Source organism: Lichenostomus cassidix, chromosome 4, assembly GCF_008360975.1.
Source record: "Lichenostomus cassidix isolate B80296 chromosome 4, HeHo_3.0, whole genome shotgun sequence".
Classification (NCBI taxonomy): Eukaryota; Metazoa; Chordata; class Aves; order Passeriformes; family Meliphagidae; genus Lichenostomus; species Lichenostomus cassidix.
The window spans coordinates 13,499,410-13,522,389 of NC_139484.1; the positions used below are offsets into that span (position 1 = coordinate 13,499,410).

Genomic DNA, 22,980 nt, shown 5'->3' on the forward strand with positions numbered 1-22,980 from the left:
ATGGTTCATCTCTATAACCTCCCATGTTTCTTGCTAGGCTGTAAATTCTTCGAGGAAAATCTTTGTCCTGTCTGTCTAACTTCAGTTAATGAAGTTAATGATTATTTCAAAAGGTGATGCTTGCTTTTTTTTTTTTAATATTGTGTTCTGAGAGCCTGAACATACCTAAGAGACATAATTAAAATGTTTATCTACAGTATGCCTTGGTTTAGATTAACAAGTCTTTTGCATGTAGTACTTCACAAATGAAGAGCAGTATTTTTGGATGCTCTGTTCTCCTTTCCCCTCTCCTTCATCCCCCATTAGTAAGGAAAATTTGCAGACTGTGTACCTTAAATATCCCTTGTGGCACCTTTGTGAGAAGCATCTTAAAGGTTACTCCTAGAGCCTGGCTAAATGTTACCAGGTCTTTAGGGAGAGTGACAAAGATTCCCATTCACGTTGAGCTGGACTCTTTCACATCTTTAAAGTATGGTAAACTTTATGATAATAGACAAAAAATACTTTGCCTCTAATGTTTCATTTTATGCTTTAAAGTGCACCTGTTTACCTGTGCTTTACAATCAAAATTAAACATTAGCAGCTTCTCATTAGTATTAGAAGCCTTTTGGGAACATGAAGTTCCAGGAAAAATTATTTATGCTGGTCCGTGGATGAGTTTTCAAAATCACAGAGCCTGAAGGTCTCAGGAGTGTGGTGTGGGAAAGTGCACCTTTGGCTTCTTGGTTTGAATTGAGAGCAGCTAAAATTTTCTAATCTTAAATGGTACCTTAAGTTACATAGCAAAATTTGTAGAAAGAAGCCTTGATGGCAGGCAGTACTGCTGACCTTGATTGGAGGAGTGGTGATCTGCATCACCTGAGCACATGTTTCCCTAGAGATACCTGGGAGGATGCAGGAATTGAGGCCATGTGAGCTGAGCACCACAGAATGCAGGATTTCATACCAGAGGGGCTGGCTGGGTGAGTACCATGGCATGAACAGTGGTCTTGGCCAGGACATGTCCTGCAGAACTCTGAGAAGACTGCAAGGGTTGCATGAGGAATCCTGCAGCCAGTGGTATTTCTTTTGCAGTGTTTCAAGTTTATGTAGGATTTTTAAAGAATGTAAATGTATGTTGTGCTCCAGCAAGTCCTGTCAGAATAGAGTTGCTCTGAGTGGTGTTAGCTTATAAAATGCTCTCTTTGTCTAATGGCTTTTATTTCTGGCTTGTTGGGAGAACTTCATTTGCAACACGTGTAGCTATAAATAGTAGAATTTAAACTAACCTAGTCAGGATTTTCTGAGGATGTGAGTGCTAGCACTATGCTTGTGGCTATGAAATTCTGCTGCTGTACAGCTATTTAGTCACATAAATACCACCACATGTGTTTTATTTCAACATGATTATGAAGATGCATCACTAGCAAGAGAAATGAGATTTAAAGAGCAAGTCCAAATGCATCACATGTGCTAAAACAGTGTGACTTTAAAGTATGCTTATTAGACTAATTGTCTTAAAATTGACTTTTTGATATGTCTGTGGATAATTCTTGTAACTTTGTTGATACAGCTGGGAAAATCATTCCATGATTTTCCACCCATATAAGTAGGATTTCTGAACTTGTATTGAGTCATTTGTGTCCTGAAATATGACACTTTACCAGGGTCAGGTAACTAGATACATGGATACATTTGGATAGAGACTTTTACAACTGTTTGCATGTGTATAGAAACCTCTGTATATATCTCTGTGAGTGTGTGCTCTGAATTTTTTGTCAGTCTGGATAAATTTATGTTATTTTTTCTATCTGTATGGAAGTTAGTTTTTTTAATGGCATTTCTATATTTGCCTTACTCACTTTTCCCTTGCTAATGTTTTAGAAGTACTTGAATGCTCTGGAGGGAAATTATTTGTTGTAGGCTTTGAAACACTGTACATGGTGTCAATGGAAATATGTTGAGTCTACAATAGATTTTTTTATTATTATCTAGCAATTATGTAAGAAATATTTTAAGGAACTCTTTACGTCTTGATTAAAAAATAAACTTCACACACAGAAAATTTTTATATTATATTTTTTCATCCCTGTATATTCACATCTGATACTTGCATTTAATCAAATGCTGTACAGAGCTCTACATTAAAAGTTCAGGATGGAATGGTTTACATATGTGAAAAACTACAGAAGGCTTGGTCCAGTATGGGATAGCAATCTTATTTATAACTGGTTTTTCAGATATTTTCCTTTAATACTAAAAAGGGAAGAAAATGTCATGAAAATATCTTAGAAAAGTTTCTGGTGTTTTGAAGGCAAGCAGTATCTATGGAACCTTGCTGAAACTCTCAGAAGTTTGTTTTTCCCGTGCTCTGATGAACTGGTCTGTCCAGAGATTTAGTGTGATGTTTCATCTCCAAACATAGCTGTGTTCATTCCAATCCTGTATGCTGCACTAGCATTTAGTAATGGAGTGATTTCTCTAATCATTTTGGTGTGCTGGCAACACTTCCTTCTGCAGCAGAAAGCTTTTCTAGACTCCACTGCAAAACCCAAGTTTTCTTTCTCCAGATCCCCGTGGAAAATTTCTGTGGAATGTCATTATAGGAATTTGAGTGCCTGTTACTTCAAAGGCATTTTCAGCATCTAAGTATTGTCTACCAATCAATTAAGTGAGTGGTTGGGTTTTTCTGTTTGTTTTTCCCTTCAAAATTTTACTTTTATTCAATGGAATTCTCTGTATTTCTCTTTTATGGCTGCTGAATATTTCCACAACAGTAATGGGGAGCAGTAGAGAATAGAACTCCGATGTCCCATCATTTTTGGAAGCACACTGGCTGCATGTCAACTGCTCTGCTTTGCTGGTAGTCCTGAGTCTGTCCAGAGGCAGTAATCCTTTACCAATTAGGTTTCATAGAGATGAGACCAGAGTTTGTGGTCAGGTATATAAATTAAAATTATGATGTCTGGTAAAGGTCAGAGCCAGAGAAAGCTCAAGGGAGTGTTGTTTATGGCGCAAAAGCAGTTTAAATACTGTGATTTAGCTTAACAGCTATGATTCACAGAGGGTCATCAGAAGGAAAGATAAAGCAAGAAGTGCTAAATTAAATGAGGTGTGACCATCTGTTTCAATACTTGTGCAGAGAGTGGGACTGAGTTTACAGACACATTGGTGTGACTGGTAAAGAGAGAATTTCAAATCTGATATTGGAAATTATGTTGGAGCTGTTGTAAAAAAAGGAAAACATTTGAGATGAAAAGGCGACTCACACAGTCTAATCACACATCCTGGTGCTTGAAGCCTCTCTGACTTCCTTTTGAGAGTCACTGTCAATAGTTTTATTCAAAATGGGAGGCAAAACTGCCTGTTGTGAACTCTGGTTTTGGGCTTAGAACTGCATTTCATCTTTTTAAACAGTTTGGTAAACCTGGTGTGGAAGGTTGTGTGCTAGTTTGTTTTGTACAGCATTTGGCATTGTCCCTTCATAGCAGAGCACATGTCAAGGAAAATAATCCTCAGACTGTAACATATCACAGATCAGCATGTGAAAAAATATGGCAAGATGTGCCTTATTGCTTTAGTTATATTTTGAGAATTAATGCAAATAGAGTATTTGCAAGCTTGTTATTTGCAAAAATGAGCTACTTGGCATGAATATTACTTATAAATATACTCCTTTAGTGAGTGGAAGTGATCAAAAAATGCTGTTCTGATATTTGGTGCCTTTGCTGATTTATGCTCAGATCAGAGTGCTATCCTGGGAAGATGCTTCATGTTGATTATGATTTGTACAAGGGGAGTAAGATTATTAATATTGACTGCTCCATTAGATAACCCCACCCCAAACTAACCACAAAAGAAAACATTAACATGAAAAAATGAAAAGCAAATTGCAGTCTACAATGTTTTCTTACATGACCACTTGGCTCAAGCACTGTTTTCCAGGAACATTTCCTCAGTTCACAAGTTGTCCATGGGGGTGATGAAGATAGTAGGCAAAAAGACAGAAAGAGCAGAAGCAATAACACAAGTAATCCTACAGTGAGCTATGACAGTCCCAGTCTTCAAATTGCCAATCCAATTGCAATCACCAGCCCAATTCTGGTTAGCCACTGCCCTCATTCCCTGAGTCCCAAGGATTGGAGAGTTCTTTAAAGAGCAGTGGGTGTGAGGGATTCCTCAGTACTGCGTCTGTTGGATGTGGGCCCAACATGTCTTGAAATTAGCCTTAGAATTACACAGCAGGTCATGATTTTAAATCCCACAGAGGGGTATCCCAACACATCACTAATTAAAACACATCAATGTGTCTGCTCCAAGTCTTGAGGGGATCCTCAGGTCCTGGAGTACAACTGATATTCTTTGCACACTGGAACAAGTGTGGATGGGTTTGTTGAGGAGGTGTGCTCACCTACTTCAAAGGCTTTAAAATAGGGTTCTCTCATGACCACATCCTCTTATGGTTGGAAGGATTTCATAGGTAATGCTCCTGCCATGCTGGGTAGTCCATAAACCATGAAAAACTGGCTGTTAGAGTTCCCCCACTTGGAACTGGTTCCTTTAATCTTCAGTGGAGGGTTGCTGCTGTTCCTAGAGAAGGAAAACACAAACTTCCCTGCAAATTACCCCTTAGTGATTCAAGTTGTTTAACTGCTTCGACTTCATATCAGTCAGGTGGAATTTTAATTTCTATCTCATTAAGTGCTTGCTGCACTGCCCCTGTTGCTTCCCCCATTTTACAGGGAGGTCTCCTCCAATTATTTCATGTCTGGAAGAAGCAAAGCTGCTTGTGAAAAGTTGACAAACACCTTTGCTTGTGAATTAGGGAGTGCTTTAACTGCTTGGACTGGATTTCTTTTAGTGCTAAGATTACCATTCTTCTGCTCCTCACCCAGGAGCCATGAATTAACTTTATCAGCTTGGCAAATAACACTGGCTCTGCTTACTCCAGTGATTTTAACTCTGCTGTCCGGGAAGTGCACCAAGCTTCTTGGCATCCCACTGCATGAATATTGACTGGATTTCAATCTCACCTGATTTATGGACAGACTGGGATATCTTGATAGCTGGTTTAGCAGCAGGTTGCTGACCCTGGCAATCATTTGTGGTTTCAGTTTTAATTAAGGGTCAACATGCTACCTCCTCATCATCACATGTCACTGCAAATGTTACATTTTGCTCTTTGTTAGAACAGACTCATTCACCATCTCTCAACTCCTCCACTGAACATGAAGAGTCTGAGTTACAAGACCTTGTTTCAGAGAATGTTCTGTTCTGCAATTATTCCCATAAGACTCTCTCTCATGTGCATCCCAAAACTCCACCTCAAGATTTTAGACATAATTATGCTTAGCTGCAAACAATGCAATACTTCTTTGTGAGCTTGGCAGCAAACAGTGTAGCTCTTCTTTTCCTCATTTAACTGAAAGTACAATTCCTTCACCAAATCTTGTAAAGACAGTGTTACTTAATCTTCAGATTTTTTGAGTAACTGATTGCTCATTGTCGCAATTTTCTTGCGTCAACTCCATTCCTGGGGTAGAGGGAAAATGAACAAGTCCTTCAAGGAAGGACAACAAAGTATTTTTTTACACTGGCCACCCTGGACAGCCATTTTATCCAAGAGCTTCCACAGAGAACACCAGTGGCGAAGGTTCCAAAAGTTGCCACAGAAGGAACTACATAGTCTCCCTCAGAGGGAAGCTGAGGCAAAATTTCAAAGCTTCTCTCAGAGGGTCCTGTATCAGAAGGACCCAAAAAATTGTGAAAGGCACTTCTGGTCAGAGAACAGTATCCTGCGAAGACTATGTCCAAATAATGTTAGGATCCAATTGTTACAACATGTGGAGATACCTCTACCTGAATTAAGGTGCAAATGAGACCAAATGCCAAAGTCAATGGTAAGGATTTTATTTAATGCTGAATGTGAGGTAGAGAGGCATAGAAAGGAATATAAAAGAGGGGGGCTGGGGGTGTGGAGAAAGAGAGTGAGAGACAGGTTAAGTAGAAATAAGGTCACCACTCTGTGGATCCAGACAGCATCCTGTTGGTCTTCTGATATTTTCAATCATGAGGGTAATGATGTCACTCAAAAAGTAAATGTATTTGGGGGCAATACTACTGTAAAACCCATTCTGAGGTGGCTTGATGTTGGATTTTCCTGTGCTTCTTCCGGCGGGTTGTTAATGTGCTTTTGGGGTGCACTCCATGAGAAACAAAAGTCTGCCTCAGCAGAGGAGACCAGCAACTTCATTGCAGTCCATCAGTCTTTACAGCAGTTTTCAGTGGATGCCTCCCAGAGCTCCATGAAGAGTGTCTGAATCACAGGGGTTGTGACATGATGCTGATAAACTTGCATTTCTTGCTTGCCTGTGGCTCAAGGGGAAAGCACTTCTTCCTGTGACCTTTGCTCAACTTTCTGGAAGTGTGACAGCATGGAGGGAGGGAGTATTTGACATTCCTCACTCTTTCCCTCCTGTTGACAGCACATGCAGGGATCAGCCTTGAATTAAGTGCCATGGGTCTCCCCAAACTTACAACTGCTCTTTGAATGAAACCCCATTTTCAAACAAACCAGTCTGTCGTGACTGCATTCAGTGCTTTCCCCTGTCAATGGTGTGACATAGAGCTGGGCTTGCCTTCTTCTTCCTGCAGTTGCTGCAGCTGGCAGAAGAAAAGGCTTGGGGCAGTTTCACTCTTGCCTTCATTCACTCAGAGGTACAGGGAAATCAGAGGAGAAACTGCTGTGTCAGTGCTTTGTATTACTGAGACAACTACCTGCAAGAAAAATGTCAATAAATTTAGTGGTGTCTGGTCTAAAACTGTCTCCTCTGTAGAGAAAAGGTGGGAAAACTCAGAAGCCTGCAATTCCAATAAATTACCTTTATTCTAGGGTGGCTTGCTGGTTCGAGGGATCCTATTAACAGTGGGCACAAAAATGCTGCACTTGGACATGAGAACAGCAAAGTGTTTATTCTCTTTCATTGTGCAGAGAAGGTTGTGCTGGATAAAATAGCCATTTTCTTTTGATTTAGGCTTAGGTTAGTAGAGAAAATAAAGCCCAAATTTCATAACAGTGTAAGGAGGTGTTCAGGTCCTGTGGGGGAAGAAGGGAGAGAGACTCAACTTCACTGTCTTTGTAAGCCTAATAATGAATTTATGGGGATGTGAGGGTGTGTGTGCAAACTTGAGGTGTCTGGGATTATATCATATTTACAGTTAGTGTTTCAGAGACTCAAAATATTTTAAACTTTGTTTTGGAGGACGGAAACAGCACATATAGCCCCATCTTCTGCTTCTGGCTATGGAAGAGGGAAGAGAGGACAGCTTTATGCTGTCACCCTTACAGTTCTGTATTAGGTCTTCCTCTGCAAAGAAAGTACTTCTCTAATTCATAACTTGACCTGCCTGGTGCTGAGGGATTTCAGAGGTGGGAGAAGTAGCCAGATATTCTGAGATTGCTTTCATACCACTTTTTATTTCAGAGTTATACCAAATACACTGAACACTTCTTGTGATCTGGGTCAAGCTGTCTTTTCCAGATCTAGTTACTCTCATTTTTCGTATATGCAAACATAACTTCTTTCAGATGTCAAGGGAAATCCCCACTATAGATCAAAATTCTTTGGTGGCAGAACTTTCTCAACCTATGGAAATACGAGAGGTTTGTTTGTTTGTTTATGGGTTTTATTTCCTGGGAGTGGATTGATATTCCTTCAGGTTCAGAAGACAGGCAAAAAATAATGGCTTTGCTTGGAAGCTGCAACACACTCCTGGTTGCAGCTGTGTCATGTTTTAGAAAAGACATGTTAAACTGTGGGAGTAACTCTCCCTGTTCTTCTCCCTTGGTAAAAACAGGTAAGAGCGCTGGAGATATTAGAGGAGACATGGTTAATGAAAAAGCTTTGTGCTTGAAATTTGTTAACAGTCTAATATATCCTTTTTAAAAAAAATCGATGGTTACTTTTTTTGCATTAACTTTGTTTCAAACTCTAAAGAGACCAGCCACAATGCATGTAAGGAAATGTAGTTGAAACCAAATTGCTTTGCACAGGGAAAAAGCCACATTCTTGTTTTTCATTGATGACTTTTTTTTTTCTCAATTTTCCAGTACAAGTTCTTATATAGACTTTCTCATGTGACTTCATAAGCTATTACCTTTTTTAATATATATTCAATTCAGTACTTATAAAAACTTCATGATGGTCCCTACTTCAGTGTTTTTATAGAAGTCAAACAGTGGATATACACAAGCTTCCAATTTCCCTTCTAATTGCTTTTGGAAGATTAAGTCCGTTGTAATATCAGAAGGAAAAAAAGTTTAGCACAGGAAGAAAATAAGTGAAAAAAATTCCTCAGAAGAGCTATAGTAACATAAAAGTATTTCAATGGTGTAGCTGCATGTAGTATAGATGATGCTGTCACAGCCTTGGGTATGAACATTCCAGTCTGTCAAAGTTTCCTGGGAACCAGCAAAGCTTCCTGTGCTAGAAATTCAGCAGCACCATAACAACTGGGGATTTCTTCTCTTTCCCAATATTATCCACTTCGTGATACCAGTCTCTAGCAGACATAGACTTGTCACTAAATTAATGGTATCTTGGGGTTTTGGGCTAATTTCCTCATGTCCTTTGCTCAGTACATACAATAACAAATTTGCAAGTTATTTCAGTCTCTTCAGTGAGGAGATGAGGTGCTGGTTTTGAGGAATGGAACAGAGTCTTGTGTGTTCAGGAACAACCTGCTTACTCTTCCTCAGTGTGTGAGATGCACTTTAGAGATAGAAGGAGAGACAGGAGCCATCTCTGAAGGCAGGAGAGCTGGGAAGTGTTTTTGGCAGGAGGTAGATAAGGCAGACAAACTGATCAAAAATTCTGTTTGCTTGCTATGTTTAAGGGCCTTTCTATGGTCCTAGCTTGCAGGAGTTTGTAAAGTCTGTCTGGCCAGGCTTGCTAAGGTGCTAATTTATTCCTACAATATTTGCTTGTACAGGTGTACAAAGACTACACAGTAGTCCTGGTATGAAATCTACATTTTGTACAGTATTGCTTAAAAATGACCATCTGAAACAAGGATAGAGTAACTAGAAAAGATGAAGAAAGGAAAAAATGTGTCTTTCATCCTCCCTGTGTAGTCTTCCTGATTTTTTTGATAAACAGTGCAGATTAATGACAGACCATAATGTAATGCTTAATCAGCTTTCATTATTTTCATTTGTTTTACACTTAAATTTGGTCCATCCCAGTACTTTAAATAACAATTTGCCTAAGTTTAAAATACTAATTTCTTAAACATCTTTACTTGTTTTTAAATGCTTCTTGATTGTTGTGGTTCTTGGATCTTTCCTGTGAACAGGGAAAACTATAAGCTAGTGGAAAATGCTCTGGTTCCCTGTTATGTGATTCCAGGGTTTCATACTGTATATGGTTTTGCTTATTGTTTTAAGGTATACACACAAACGTGTGTATATATATACAAGTTATAGGAGCTGGCCTAATGGGATAGAGAATTATGTTTCAAATTTAGACACCAGTGACTTATTTCTCTAATTAGGAAATAAGATCCACAGGGTCTGGGTGAATCTGTATCTAAAATAACATACTGCATTTCAGTGTGATCTCTTTGTTTTAAGATAGTACAGTGGGTGTACACACAGATATACACAGAAAACACCTTTTATAATGACAAAAGCTGGTTAAACTTTTTCTCCTCAATTTTCCTCCCTGTAAGAATAACATGCATTAACTGCTTGGCATCATATTTCTCAGACGGTTTCTACTTCCAGAAAATGATTTATTAACTAGAGTTCAGCTGCTTTTTGCTTTTGTTGCTGTTGACAAAAGGCATGTTTAAGCATGTTAAATGGGCTTAATGCAGTGGACAAAAATGATGGCTAAGAGTAGCAGAACTTGCTGCCAACACATATTTTTTCTTTGTAACATTTATAAGGAATGGTTAATCTGACCTCAAAGAAAAGAAACATATGCTCCACCAGATAAGGTGCTAGAGATGAATGAATCTGTCTGCTGTGGAGCATTTGTTGGAATAAGAGAGGGAATGGAAAAAAAAAAAAAAGTGGAGCATGAGGGAAGGAAGACTGAGACAGCCAAGTCCCAGAAGAAAAAAGTGAAGTAAATCTGGGAAGTGACAAAAATAGTGGATTGAAAGAAGAGAAGGTAGATTAATGAGAGAGAAGGTAAAGAGTCAGGTCTGTTGGCAGTCAGCTCTCCCTTTAGGGCTTCACTTCTCATTCAGTCCTAGGTACTAGTTCAGGACTGTGGCTTGCACAGGGTGGGTCTTCTAAAGAATTGGGCTAAAATGGAGTAGTGCTTCTTGAGGGAAATAGTTTTGTAATGCATAATATTAATAAACTGCTCTGCCTTCAGGATCTCCTGGCCCCAGTAGTATATAGATATACATGCACATTTTCTGAAGGGATTATTAATTTTCATTTCAGTCCAGTGCCAAATATACAGAAAAATAGAAAAATTATCTGACTGGCTAGAAGCTTGAGATAAAGTGTAGGGTTTTACAAGGAAGGAAATTAAAAATAAGAGAAGCATAAACAGAAAAGAAAGAGCAGAAAATGAATCTGAAGCACAAATCAGTGTGACTGTGTAGAGGCAGCATCTCATATCCAGGCTGCTGACTTCAGTCTCCTTCAAAGCCAGTGGCAAAGATAAAGGAGTAAGATGAGAGTGTTGATGGACCTGATATCTGGACTTTTGGACCTGATCTGAATTTCAGCTTCTTTTAAGCAGATGGCTTAGAAATTTTGTCTCTGTCATGTATTTCTGGTATGTCTCATTATCCCATGCATAGGACCAAGGGAATTGGTGATATTTAGTCTAAATATACATGAGCAAGATTTTTCCTTTAGTCTCTGCATTTTAACTGTTTTCCCTCTTTTTGTTATTACTGTGAAAATTTGGTATTTTTAATGAGCTCTATCCTGATTGGTTATATTTTCTCTCCAAATGGTGAATGTGTTTTACCATTGGCTTGTAAATATGATTTGTCAGATCTTTTAAAATATCGCCATTACAGACTGAGTTTTGGCGATTGATCTTGTTAATAAATTCATTTGCAAAAATTCTAGCTCAAAAATAGCTTTAAATAAGTGTAGATCTGAAAATGAGCATGCAAACTTGCATTTGTACTTCCCTTAAAATCCTGCTGAGCGTTTGTGTCTTCATCATGCTGTTCAGCCTCTGAGGGAAAGCTGTGGCTGCGTGTGATCCCTCAGTCACCTGCATCAGAGACACGAGCATAGCAGTGCCTGCGAGTGACTTTTGCTCTGTGTCACAACACATGGTGCTGTCACTAAGGGTGGCAGAGCATGTCTCCTTGGAGTGAGGACAGCTGGGTGGCCACCCGGCTCTCCGTGGCAGGGATGACTTCTGGTGCACCGGGAAAGGACTTTGAAGTACTCCAACTGTGGTAGGAAGTAAAACAAATTAAATAGATTTTTAGTCTACCTAAAAAGAGAGCTGGGTAACTTCCATGAAATGGAATCAAGGCCTTGCTTTTGATGCAGGCTAGTGAATGTTTCCTGGGCATTAGTGAGGAGAAAGGAACTGCACCATAACTGAAGTAGCCCACCCTGGCTGGCTGTGAGTCATCTGCAAACTACGGTCAGTGTGATTTTAACAAAAAATCAATTAAAGCAAATGAGCAACAAGGCAATAAAAAGAATTTGTTGATGTCAGCACTGAGCTTGGGTCAGTCCCTGAGGATGGTGCAGCCTGAGGCTAAGCCAGAATTAAGTGTTTTCATGTTTAATAGATTTTTCTCTTTTCTTGTTTTCCACTAGAAATGTTGCCACAGTGCATAGTTGGCAGCTGTGACCGGACAGTGGTTAAATAAACTGACATTCAAGGAGAAGAAAAATTGCCCTGGAAGGTAGACACAAACAGTCAGACTCAGTGACAGGCAGATGTCACTATAAAACCTCTCACTCAGTGATTGACTTTAGCAGCTAAACTGCTCAAAGCCAACTGATAAGTGAGAAGGACTAGATAGCAATGTCCATCTGCCAGTGCAGAGCTGCCTGGTCAGGGCAATTCAGATTGACTGCATGTTTCAGCTCTGTGTAGGCAGGAAAAATGAAGAGGGATGTGCTGACACTAATGTTTAAATTTCACCTATTTTTTATGAAAAAAAAAAAGTAATTAAGGCATTAGAAGATCAGGAAACTCCCATTGTTAGGATTGGTACTTGAAATATTATGAATTTGAAGGATAATGACACACAAATTGTATTTCTTGCAAGTTCAGATTTGCAAATTCAAATTTGCATTCAGCTATGAAAATAGCAGCAAATATTACAACATGTAATATGCCAGAACTTCAGGATGATATTATGTAACTAAAACTTTTTGTATTATTGGCAGGTGAGATGCTTTTTAAATTGTAAATATATGCACCACATTGTGTCTGCAGACAATTACCCTGGCATCTCAGTGACAGCATTTTCTGTGTCAAAAAGCTTCTTGTTCAAAAAACATCGACTAAATTTAGTAAAATCTGTGTCAACATGTAAAGTATAGCGAAGCTAAAGTTGGAGCAGAAATTGATGTGAATGTTCCGCTATTTGACTTTTCATTTGTGTGGTTGTGTGGTGCCACAACATTTTATATGTGGCCGGTTGTTACTTTTAGGGTTGTGGGATAGCTGGAAATATGAAGAAGAAAATAAAAGCAGTAAGTTGTTCTAAATTGACTTGGCACTGTTAGCTCTAATTGTTTGTGCCTTTTCTTTGCTAAATTGTCTATATGGACATCTCAGATTTAAATCATGACTGATGCAAGTGATGCAGTTTAGGCAGAAGTGACAGTGGCTGAGATACCATGTAGTGAATCTCCTGTGACTCCTAAGATCTGTAGTTACAGAGTCTGACAGTATTAATGTAATGTAATACAGAAATGGATGAGTGTATACTTATTTTCCTAATTATGCCCAGGCTTGAACTAAAATTATTGTATTGTTTTAAGGAAAAGATAAACAAATGTCTCTTCCTGTGCTTTCCCACTTTGGAAAGTGGGAAGACATCTGATGCAAATGTCTTGGAATAGTCTTTAGGGACCTGAATCTTCCCTTTGAGGAAAGGGTCAGTTTGCTTGCATTGTTTTGCAGTAGGGGTAAAAGAGAGGTGATTTCTAAAGCACCACAGAGACCTATTGGCCTTGCTGTGTCCCTTCCTTCACTGTAGAAAGTCTGCTTAAACCTTTAGTAGACATTCAGTGGACAATTTAGTCACTGATTTGTTTCCAGTCTGTTGGGGTTTTTTTTCGTGTATCTTTGGTGTTTTGGTTTTGCAACAATAGGACCTTTCTGAAAAACAAAACAGCCCCCTTCAACATGGGAACTCTGATGAGGAATGCCTTTTCCAAAGACTGTTCTCTCTCTCTCCCTCCTTTTTCCCTCCTCCCAGTTTCCCAGCTGGCAGACCTGGCATGGTGACATGTTGTGTCAGGTTGCATCAGTCATGTTGTCTTCTGTGACATTCTGGCTTGGAAGGAGATGTGACTGATGAGAGGTGATAGTGTCACATCACAACTGAGGCCTCAGCTGGAGCAGTCTGAGCAATTTTCTCATCCATCATTAAAAGGGGCATAGGATGGAGAAGAACAGCTCTGCCTTACATCCCTTCTCCACTCTCCAGTCCCTTTCACACTCCATGTTTTGCTGTGTCCCCCAAGTTTATCTTGGATCGAGAGTTGTTTTTACTGAAGAAGTTTTGAAGGCATGTAGAAAGGAGCTCTATGACATCTGTACTGGTGGCATAAATTTATCCGTGGGCAACTGTAGCTGCTCTGTGTGTGATGAACCTTGTCAGCATGTCCTCAGTACTGTCCTGACTGATCACAGCCATCATGTTGGGAGCTATTCCTTGCAATCAGGGAAATGAATTAAAAAGCTCACAAGCTTCCCTCAGGCACTGTTGGAGATCTGCAGCTCACTAAGGTTGCTAAATAACAACAGGCAGCTCCGGCTTGTTCCTGTGTAAAAGGAGCAGAAGTATATGTTGCAAAGCTGGAAAAGTGAATGTCTGAAACAATGATAGCCCTCGTTAACCTTCCAATTATATCTCAAACAAATAGCTGAGCTTCCCTCCCTGTCTGCAACGTCTCTTTGTGCTCACCTGCAGCAGTTGTAGGAAATGCTCCTCCTCTCACACAGATATTTTCCATAAGAGTGTCAGTAGGGCTCTAAACAAGGCTGGGCAGGATGGGTTTCTCTGCTTAGATGAGTTTCTCTTTCTCTGGTGAGTAGTGGCTTTTCAAACTATGTTTTTCAGCTGCTTTGCTGATTGACAGCAGAACAGTGCTCACTGGTGAGCTGCATGTGTTGTAAAAAACATTATTCTGCAAATCACCTAATAAAGCTGTGGATTTTTTCTCCCTAGTATGTGACTGGTAAATAAGACCATTTTGAGAAAGGGAAGGCAGCATAGTGCTTGTTACTGCTAGTAGAAACTGGATGAATGATTATTTATCTATTCCTGAATCAGGACCCTGGCTGAAAATTCTCACCACTCAACTCCAAACACAGCTTTTAACTTGGACTTTGCTTCAGCTTGACATCTATTTTTCCTTCTCTTTTCAGCTCATTCATTTATGCTTATAAAATAAAATACTTCCCATTTTTCTTCCTCTTTCTTTGTTTTGATTTTTTTTTAGACCATGATTTTGGATTTCGGGCTTATGTTTTTTTTAGTCTAAAATGTCTTAAATTTTTTTTCCACTTTTCACCTACCTTTTTGTTTAACCATCTTGGAATAGGTTCTTCTCCTCTTATGACCATTGTATCCTTCCTTAAATTCATTGCTGGCTTTTTCTGTCTGAAATTCTGCTCCTTCAACTCTCCCCCCACCCCCTTTCTTCCACCCTCACTAGTTGCAGTTTGTCTCTGTACTGTGGGAAGAGTCAAGCTGTCTTTGTCTTGCCCATTTTTTTTCCAAATACCTTCCCATTTATGAAAAGAAAATTAGTCTTCACTTCTGCCTCTCTGCCTAAGCTCTTACTGGCTATCCACAGTCTGGAGAGACAGAGAGAGGGGTTTCCTTATGGAAACACTCACTGAAGCTGGTAGATCTGTGTGACACCCACTAGGGTGGCTAAACTACTGCAAGGATGGATTTGTTGAATTACACTGCTGAATTACTACAACAGGCTCAGCTGACAAAGGCTTCAGAAGCTCTTCTAAACAGTGCTTGCTGTGATGAATGTTGCTGGTCTTGATGTTTTCTCTTATACTAACCCTGGGATACACTTTGGCATTGGCAGCTTTCATGTTAGAATCTACCTGATATAAATGGGTTTGCTCTACTTGCATGGGCAAGCAAGCTGGAACAAGGGTGTTTATCCTTCTTTTAAGAAAATGAAAGGAAAGGTCCATAAGTTTTTGATGTTACTCTTTCCTCGTCTTCTCCCTAAATGTTGTTTCTCATTTTTCCAGGATTTGACAGTTTGTTTTTCTGGGAAAACATGCTTTGTGGCTTCCTGGACATTGCAGAATCTCAGGGCTTGCAGAATGGAACAGTGGAAGACATACCATTCTCCAGTGCTAATTTTGTTTTTTTTGCCCTGCTTTTCCATATCCTCACATATTCATGAGCCTGTGTTAAAGATACTGGCAGGCTCCACCGTTGAGAGCTGGATTGCCTCTGCTTTCTGCTCTGGGAAGCAGTTCTGAGGCTCGTCAGGCAGCAGATCTGGTAGGGCTGTGCAGTAGGCGAGCAGGCTGGAGAGTGAGGGCCCATATACAGCATATCAGTCTCTCTCCAGTCTGCAGCTTCTGTTTTCTGCTTGGCTGCACTCACTGCCTTCCTACTGCCCCTCTGGGAATTGCCCTCTTATTACCACAATTACAATCTGTACACATTTCATTAAACTAATATCACTTCGCGCAGACTTTCTCCACCGAAGTGCACAGCCGGAGGCCCATTTCTTTTCCTCAGCTTAAACACTTTGACAGGTTAAGAAAGCTATTATGGCTGAATAACAGGTGTTGCAAAACAATGTGCATTTGATGTTTAAATGAGAGAGCTTCTTTATTGACTGCCTTTATTGCAGCGAAGACTCTCCTTTTTCAAGATGACTGGATTTTTATTGGTTTTACTGCTTTTTAAAGTGTATTCTGTTGTTTCAGAATAGGTCCAGAGTGACTGTCTGCAGTTATTTGTTATTCTGATGTCTTTTGTTATTTGCACATTTTTGCTGCCTGATCCAGGTGAGGGATGCTGGTGCTAAATAGAAAAAATTCATCTAGTCTCTGTCTAGCACCAGTCCTAAGTGCTTCTTGTTCCTGGGCAGCTCCTGATGGAGCTACAAGCCATTCTGCTCCATTACTTTGCTTAGTGCTTGATTCACATCCCACCTAAGTAAATAGAAACATCTACATATATCTAAATATATCTAAATATATATAAATATATGTAGCAGTTTACATGTTTAAGTTAAAGCTGGGCTTTAGAATGGTTTGCAGATATTTTCAGAATGTTGTAGAAGACTTGGGCATACACTGGCACAAGTAAATCATATTTGTTTGGCAATCTCATAGTTTCTAGTGCTATGCAATATGATTAATAGGGTGTGCTTGCAGATGACCTAAGAAGTAGCATGGTCCCATAAAAGGAGCATGTGAGAATCAGGAATTCAATGCATTATGTTGTTTAATTAAACACAACCAGTATATTATAACTGGAAGAAATATTAGAAAGATAAAAAGAGGAGGAAAAGTAAGATTTTTAAATGTTGACATTAAAAATATAAGTACTCTCTTAGGAAAATAAATTCATTCCTAAGTAATCTCCCCATCTTTCCACTCTGTGCCTCCCACCTGGTATGCAGGCTGAATTTTAGTAAAGCTTTCTCCAAGCAGAAGGGTCATTTTCTTTCCTACTCTCACAAGTAGATTCTGCCCAATGCAAGCAGTTTTAAGAAGGGCCAGGGCAGAAGAAAATATAACAATATGTCATAGTAGAGTAAGGACATCGTGGCTCTGGTCTCATATTTGTTTTCTGTCCCATTAAATATTTTGTATTCCAAAATTGCGAAAGAATAAATTAATAACATGACATTTTAGCAGCTAGAAATTCAGAGGGGCTGAAACCTTATGTCGAAAAGGAAGACAAAATCTGTTCAAGCCAGCTCCATTAATATGAAATCTTTACTCTGCCAGTAACTCCTGCTACAAATCAGGCACTGATGCAAGGTCTGGCACAGTGGGAAGGGAGGGAGAGTGTCTGTTTTGAGGGAACTGGAGCAGTACTGGGGAAATCTCACAGGAGGTCTAGCTGGCTGGGCTTATTACACCCTTTTTTCGTACATGACTGATGTGAATGCCACATGAATTATGTGCAACAGCAAACTGCAAGTAGAAGGAAAATTGTGTGCAGATGAAGAAGAAGGTGTGAAAGCAACTAGCTTTCACCACCCATATATTTTTCACAGTAGGCAATAAATTACTTGTGTGAGTCTCTGGAAAATTACCTGTAATAGAGGAATTAGCTGCTTCTCGTTATTATGTTGATATTGTGTATATTTAAATTTCCCACAATGCTGAAGCAAAGTTAAACGCTAATTGCTACATATTTTTCTTCTATAAATGAGACTGTCCATAGCTGAAGAAGTCTGTCAGGATGCTGTCAAGAGAAAATTGTGCTGTTTCTTTCATTGCCTCTTTTTTCTCCCGTGTTTCGAAAGTCAGCCTGTGAATATTAAGTTGCTGTTGCCAGCTGTTGCCAGCTTGCACATTCAAAAGTTTGGATCTCAATGCATGTGTAGTTGTCTTCAGTACACCTAACGTATCACCCAGCCCCTACAGTGCTGTGTACATTAACAAAAAGGAATATTTTGGATACCTGATGGAATTGTGCTCCATTTGCAGTAAGAGAACACACTACAACTTATCTAGATTGATAATGATGTGAGTGAGTCTAGGCTGCATTGTTTCTTCTCCCCTTACTTGTAACAAAATCAAAACAATTTTTTCCTCTGAGCTAAAGTCATGTTTACAATTTAGCTATTCTTGCTTTCTGAAAACACAAACCCCATCGCCAGTTATTTGTTATTCCTTCCATTTATTCCATATTTGAAAGGGATCAAGACACAGGAGAGGCCAGTGAGTTTCCAACTACTGATTCCTCTCTCAACTTGTCTGTTTTGGGCAGTGTAACTTAAGGGCAACTGGAGGAGATGCTCAAGCCAGAGAAAAGGGACATGGCTCTTTAGTGGAGGGATGCCTGAATTTGCATGAGAAGGAGAACTGGATGAGATGAGGCAGTGATAGTGGAGAGTGTGCCTGTATCTGGTGGAGAGACAGCAATATATGGGAAAGAGAGAAGGCAGTGTGTGCTTGTGTTTGTATTGCACAAACTGAGAGAAACAGGGGTGGGCGAACAAAAATCAGGAGACAGCCTCTGGCTAGGAAGGTGGCAAGAAATAGGCATTAGAATTAAAGTAGTAGCTAATAAAGAAAAATACAGAGAGGGAGGGAAAGAATATGTTAATCTATATGGGGAACAAAGAAGAGAGAAAGGGAGAGGAATAGAACAAATTGGATGAAGGTAATGAATTAGGAAAGGAATGTTGTTACTCTGCTTTCATTTGCATTTATTTCTCTCATGACTGACTGGAAAGAACGAATTACAGTAGAAGAGATGTGTGCAATGGTAGAAACAAAATGTGGATAAGAAAATCTACATACTGTCAAGGTATTTGTAAACAAAATTAAAAGGATCAAAGTGTCTCAGTAGGTGTTTGGGGAAGAGCTAATAGTGGGAAGGAAAAGAAATAGTAATTCCGAGCTTGTAAAAGTCTTTGTTTGTTTGTTTGTTTTTAAATACTTGTGCCATCATTTTTCTCCAACTTCCCCCCTTCCCCATCAGCAGTTCTTGTTCTGCCCTAGGTCTTGGAGATCTCTTGACCACTATGGTTTTTCCTATTCAAAACACTTCCCAACTGGGATTAACAGCTGCCTTCACTTTGAGTACATCTCCAGCATCTTCTGTGAGGTCTGGAAATTACTATTTTTGTTAACATGTGTGTAAAAGAACATTTCTCTTGTCAGCACCCAGTGATGGGTGCCCCCAGAAATACTGTTTTCGTCATTAGAATGCTGTCCAAACAAGGATATATGCTGATAGCCTCAGCTGCTACCATGTAGGAATTAGATATCTTGGGATCTTTCATAATCATTCCAGTCAAGGCATGGAAAAAAATAGTTCTTTGTAAAAAGAATCTCCTATGGGCCTTCAACCTTAATAAGCTTGTTTATGGAATTATAAATTCATAAGCATCATAAAATTATAATGGAAAATCAGTAAAAATACTACTTAGAACTGTTTTTCACCTTGTTTGCAAATTTTTTCCATAAAAGAGAGAAAACATGGTTCTGTGGGGCTTTGGTAGGCGTGAAGATCTCTCATATATCTGTAGGATCAGATCAGGATAATTGAGAAGTGAATACTGACTGAAAAGTTTGGTAAAAGGTTTATGTATTATTTATGCTCTAATTAAAAAAAAATTGGGGGCAGTTGCACACAGTTAGGGACACTGTAGTTTTAAATAGCTTCTTAAATAGTAGAAGACCAAGTACTGTGGAACAAATGTGGTTCTCAAATCAGACTGTAAAATCTGTAATGGTGAATGAAATGCACCAATATAATGTGCTGACATGTTTAGTTGAATTTCTTAGAACACACTTATTATGCAGATGTTTCTTGCTGTTAATATAAGGGTTTGTACAGGCCTGTCTCAGTATATTTCTGTGTAGACAAGCAAAATCCACCTTCAGGGCTTTTTTTGAGTTGATCTTGGCCATATTGACTTTTTGTTTTACATGGGGTTTGCTGCTCAGAAGCCATAAGGGAAGATTCACTTAGACCACAGGTACTTTGTGTAAGTTTGTAAAATTCCTGCTGAAGAGCCTTTAAATTAAGCATGCTGGGAAATGAATAATACCCAGAATTGTAGTGGCTGTCTCTCATCTTCCTTTGTGAATCACCATCCCAGCAGTGCATAGTGATTCTTTTGGATTCATTATTGTCTTTTGCCTCTGTCTAGTTTCAAAATGTACATTATCCCACATACTAAGCATCCTTCTTGGTTAAAAGAGAAGAATTGCTGCCAAAAGACAGACCTCAAGAAAACGTATTTTAAGCTTCCTGTAATGGTTCTGAAGGAGTTCTGGAGAATGGAAATTCTTTAAATTGTCTAAAATATTCATTGAGATAGAATTTAGGATTTGGGCTGTAGATGATTATCAGGAGGAAATAAAAGTGCTATGAAAGTCACCTGCTTTTTTTAACACTATTTAACATTTATGAAAGGACAAATGAGCTTTGTCAAGAAAGTAGAGAACTGTTATCAAGTTTTAGGCTCTCCTACGAACTTCCAATGGAACTTTATAAGTGGCTTTAATCTATTATTTTCCTCCTTTATTAATCTCTGCTTGCTTCTGTTATCACATTGTAAAATGGGGGAAATGTTACTTCTATGACACTTGCACATCTCTTTTGAGGTGCAAACTTTTGTAATGGGCATTTTCCTTCAATTTGTTGATGTGGTCCTTGTGGAATAGATGCAAGTTGGATTTTTGGCACAGAAACGGTAATGAAATATTTGCTTAGATTTGTTTAGTTAAACAGACCAATAACATCTTCTGAACACCACAAAATGCCAAAATATGGCATTTCAAAGAAGGAATATATTAGAGGAATCTGCAGTTTTATTACAAGTTTAAATAAAAATAGAAGAGTCTATACATTAAAAGGTGTAGAAAACACCAAGCTCTGCCTTTTATTGTAGTGAGACTGAACACCCCGATGATAAATTGCATGTGATAAATTTGTCAGGAAATTAAAACATTGAATAGAGGGCATCAAAATGCTATCAGAAGAATCTTCTGTCCAGTGGGAACATTGGCATTAGTGAAAGGATACCTGTGATAATATATAATTTTAATTGCACTGTGTCATGACAGGCTGACCAGATGTCAAAGAAAAGGGTCTAGGAAAAAAATAATATGAAAGGAAGGCAAGGTAATTATTTGTATATCTTCCTATTTCCTTCTGACTAGCTGACAGTTTTAAATCAGTTTAAAATGTTTTTTGTTCTAGATGTTCTTTTTTTTTTGATACTGCAGCACTGCAGTGTTTTCTGTGGTCAGTACAGGGGCCTCTGATGAGGAGCTGGGGAAAGGCAGAGAATGAGTGCAGTGGTCCCATTGAAGAGGAGGCAGAAAAGGGCTGCTGTTGGATTTCTCTGTGAAATCTCCTGTTAAAACTTGAATGTCATGGGCAACTGTGCAAAGGGATACACAAAATACTGATGCAAAGGCTTGAGTTAAAACCTCCTTGTGAAATCACAGCCATCAGCCCACAAAACAACACTCTGTGTAATCACTTATGGGCTCTGATGGTCTTTAGTGCACAGACAGGGCTTTGGGATGTAAGCAGCAACTGCATATGTTATTTCAAATCTGCACAGAGAAAACTCTGGGGATGAGTCCCACACTGCAAGGACTAGGGAGCTAAGCCCAACCTGATCTTGTCAGAAGGCTGTGAGAAAATTTTTCAGAGTTTTTTTCCATTGTTTCTATTCCCATGCCTAAGCCAACAAGTGACTTGTGACTTCTGCCTTCTTTCTCTTTTCTGGTCTGTTCAGCCGACTAACAGATGAGACCCAAAATCCAACTGGTGAGTCAAACCTGAATTCAGAACAGATTTTCTTCTGTTCTGTTTTGTGTGAGTTTGCATCTCTCCTGATGCACATCACTTGGTCAGAAACCACACAAGAACAAAGAAAAGCAATTTTGCCATCTTCTGCTTCCACACAGTGTAAACTAATATCTTCAGCAAAGAGCTATGTCTGTGGGTACTCTGTGTGAATATAATCACTTTATCAAATGCTCTGCACTGCAAAGTGCTGCAGCTCATATCCTGTTCACCGAAATGTGTTTGCCTGTTGATTCAAAAGCTTGTGCTTCATTGTTTGTTATGTTGGCCCAGGATCAAGTTTTGTGTCTGTAAAATGAACATAACTTACTTAAATAGGAGCTCTGCTTCATCAATTACTGGTGAGTGTTGTCTGTCGTTTCTGGTTAGGGTAATTGGTTCTGTTCCAGGTTAGGTACATGAACAGTTACATTATTGGGAGCTTGTTGAACTAAAATAATTTAAAAAAACCTGGCCAAATCAGATGTTCTGGTGCACCAAGAAATGGATGTAATATGGTATAAAGAAAGTTTCTAGCAACTAAGCTCTTTTTCAAAATAAAATATGTCATTTTGGTAGTTACGATATTTTTAAGTGATGCCCTTATTTTGCTTTGAGCCTTGGCACTAGGCAAAAATAATTTGAGCTGCTTAAAACATACTACAGTGGAGAGTAATTGAAACAAGGAAAGTCAAATAACGGCAACAATAATAAAACTTAATTTATTGATGGGAACTCATGAAAAAAATACAGATACACTTCTGTGTTGATTAGCACCATATCTTTTCTGAAAAAAACATGTGAAGTAAATTTGAGAGAATGGCCCTAGGGCTTGAAAACATGTCTGTTGCAGGGTCAGCTTCCTCCTTTAAAAGTGCATGCATTATATGCATTATTTAGAAAAAATCAGTGCTAAAGAAAAGGCAAAAAAATTAGAACCACAGTTTCGGAGTCCTGCAGATCATGGCAGGGGGGATGCAGAACCACACAGAGAGAGGGGAGGCAGGAGGTGTGGCAGTCTATGCTCTTGTACTCTGGCAAGATGGATCCTTTCCTGTAAGGGAGCATCCAGTGTTTCTCGTCAAGATCCCACTGCTTGGGAGCATCTTCTCTTGGCTCTTTATCAGCTTCCTTCAGTAAGGGTGCCACCTCTCAGATGACTTGTGTCTCACAGTCAAACTCTGTAGGATTATATAGATGTGCATACACATACATACTTGTGTATCCATTTTAATTTTCCAAACTTGCAGAAGGGACTCTTTCCCCCTTGTATTAATTACT

General features: G+C 39.1%; 1 long non-coding RNA gene across 1 annotated transcript; it reads left to right on the forward strand.

Moving 5' to 3' along the window:
* The first annotated feature begins 908 nt into the window (after nucleotides 1-908).
* LOC146437921 (uncharacterized) lies at nucleotides 909-22,667 on the forward strand. Its single transcript, XR_014851994.1, has 3 exons — nucleotides 909-962; nucleotides 20,967-21,024; nucleotides 21,650-22,667. It is a non-coding gene; the product is annotated as an uncharacterized LOC146437921 (long non-coding RNA).
* Nucleotides 22,668-22,980: the final 313 nt, after the last annotated feature.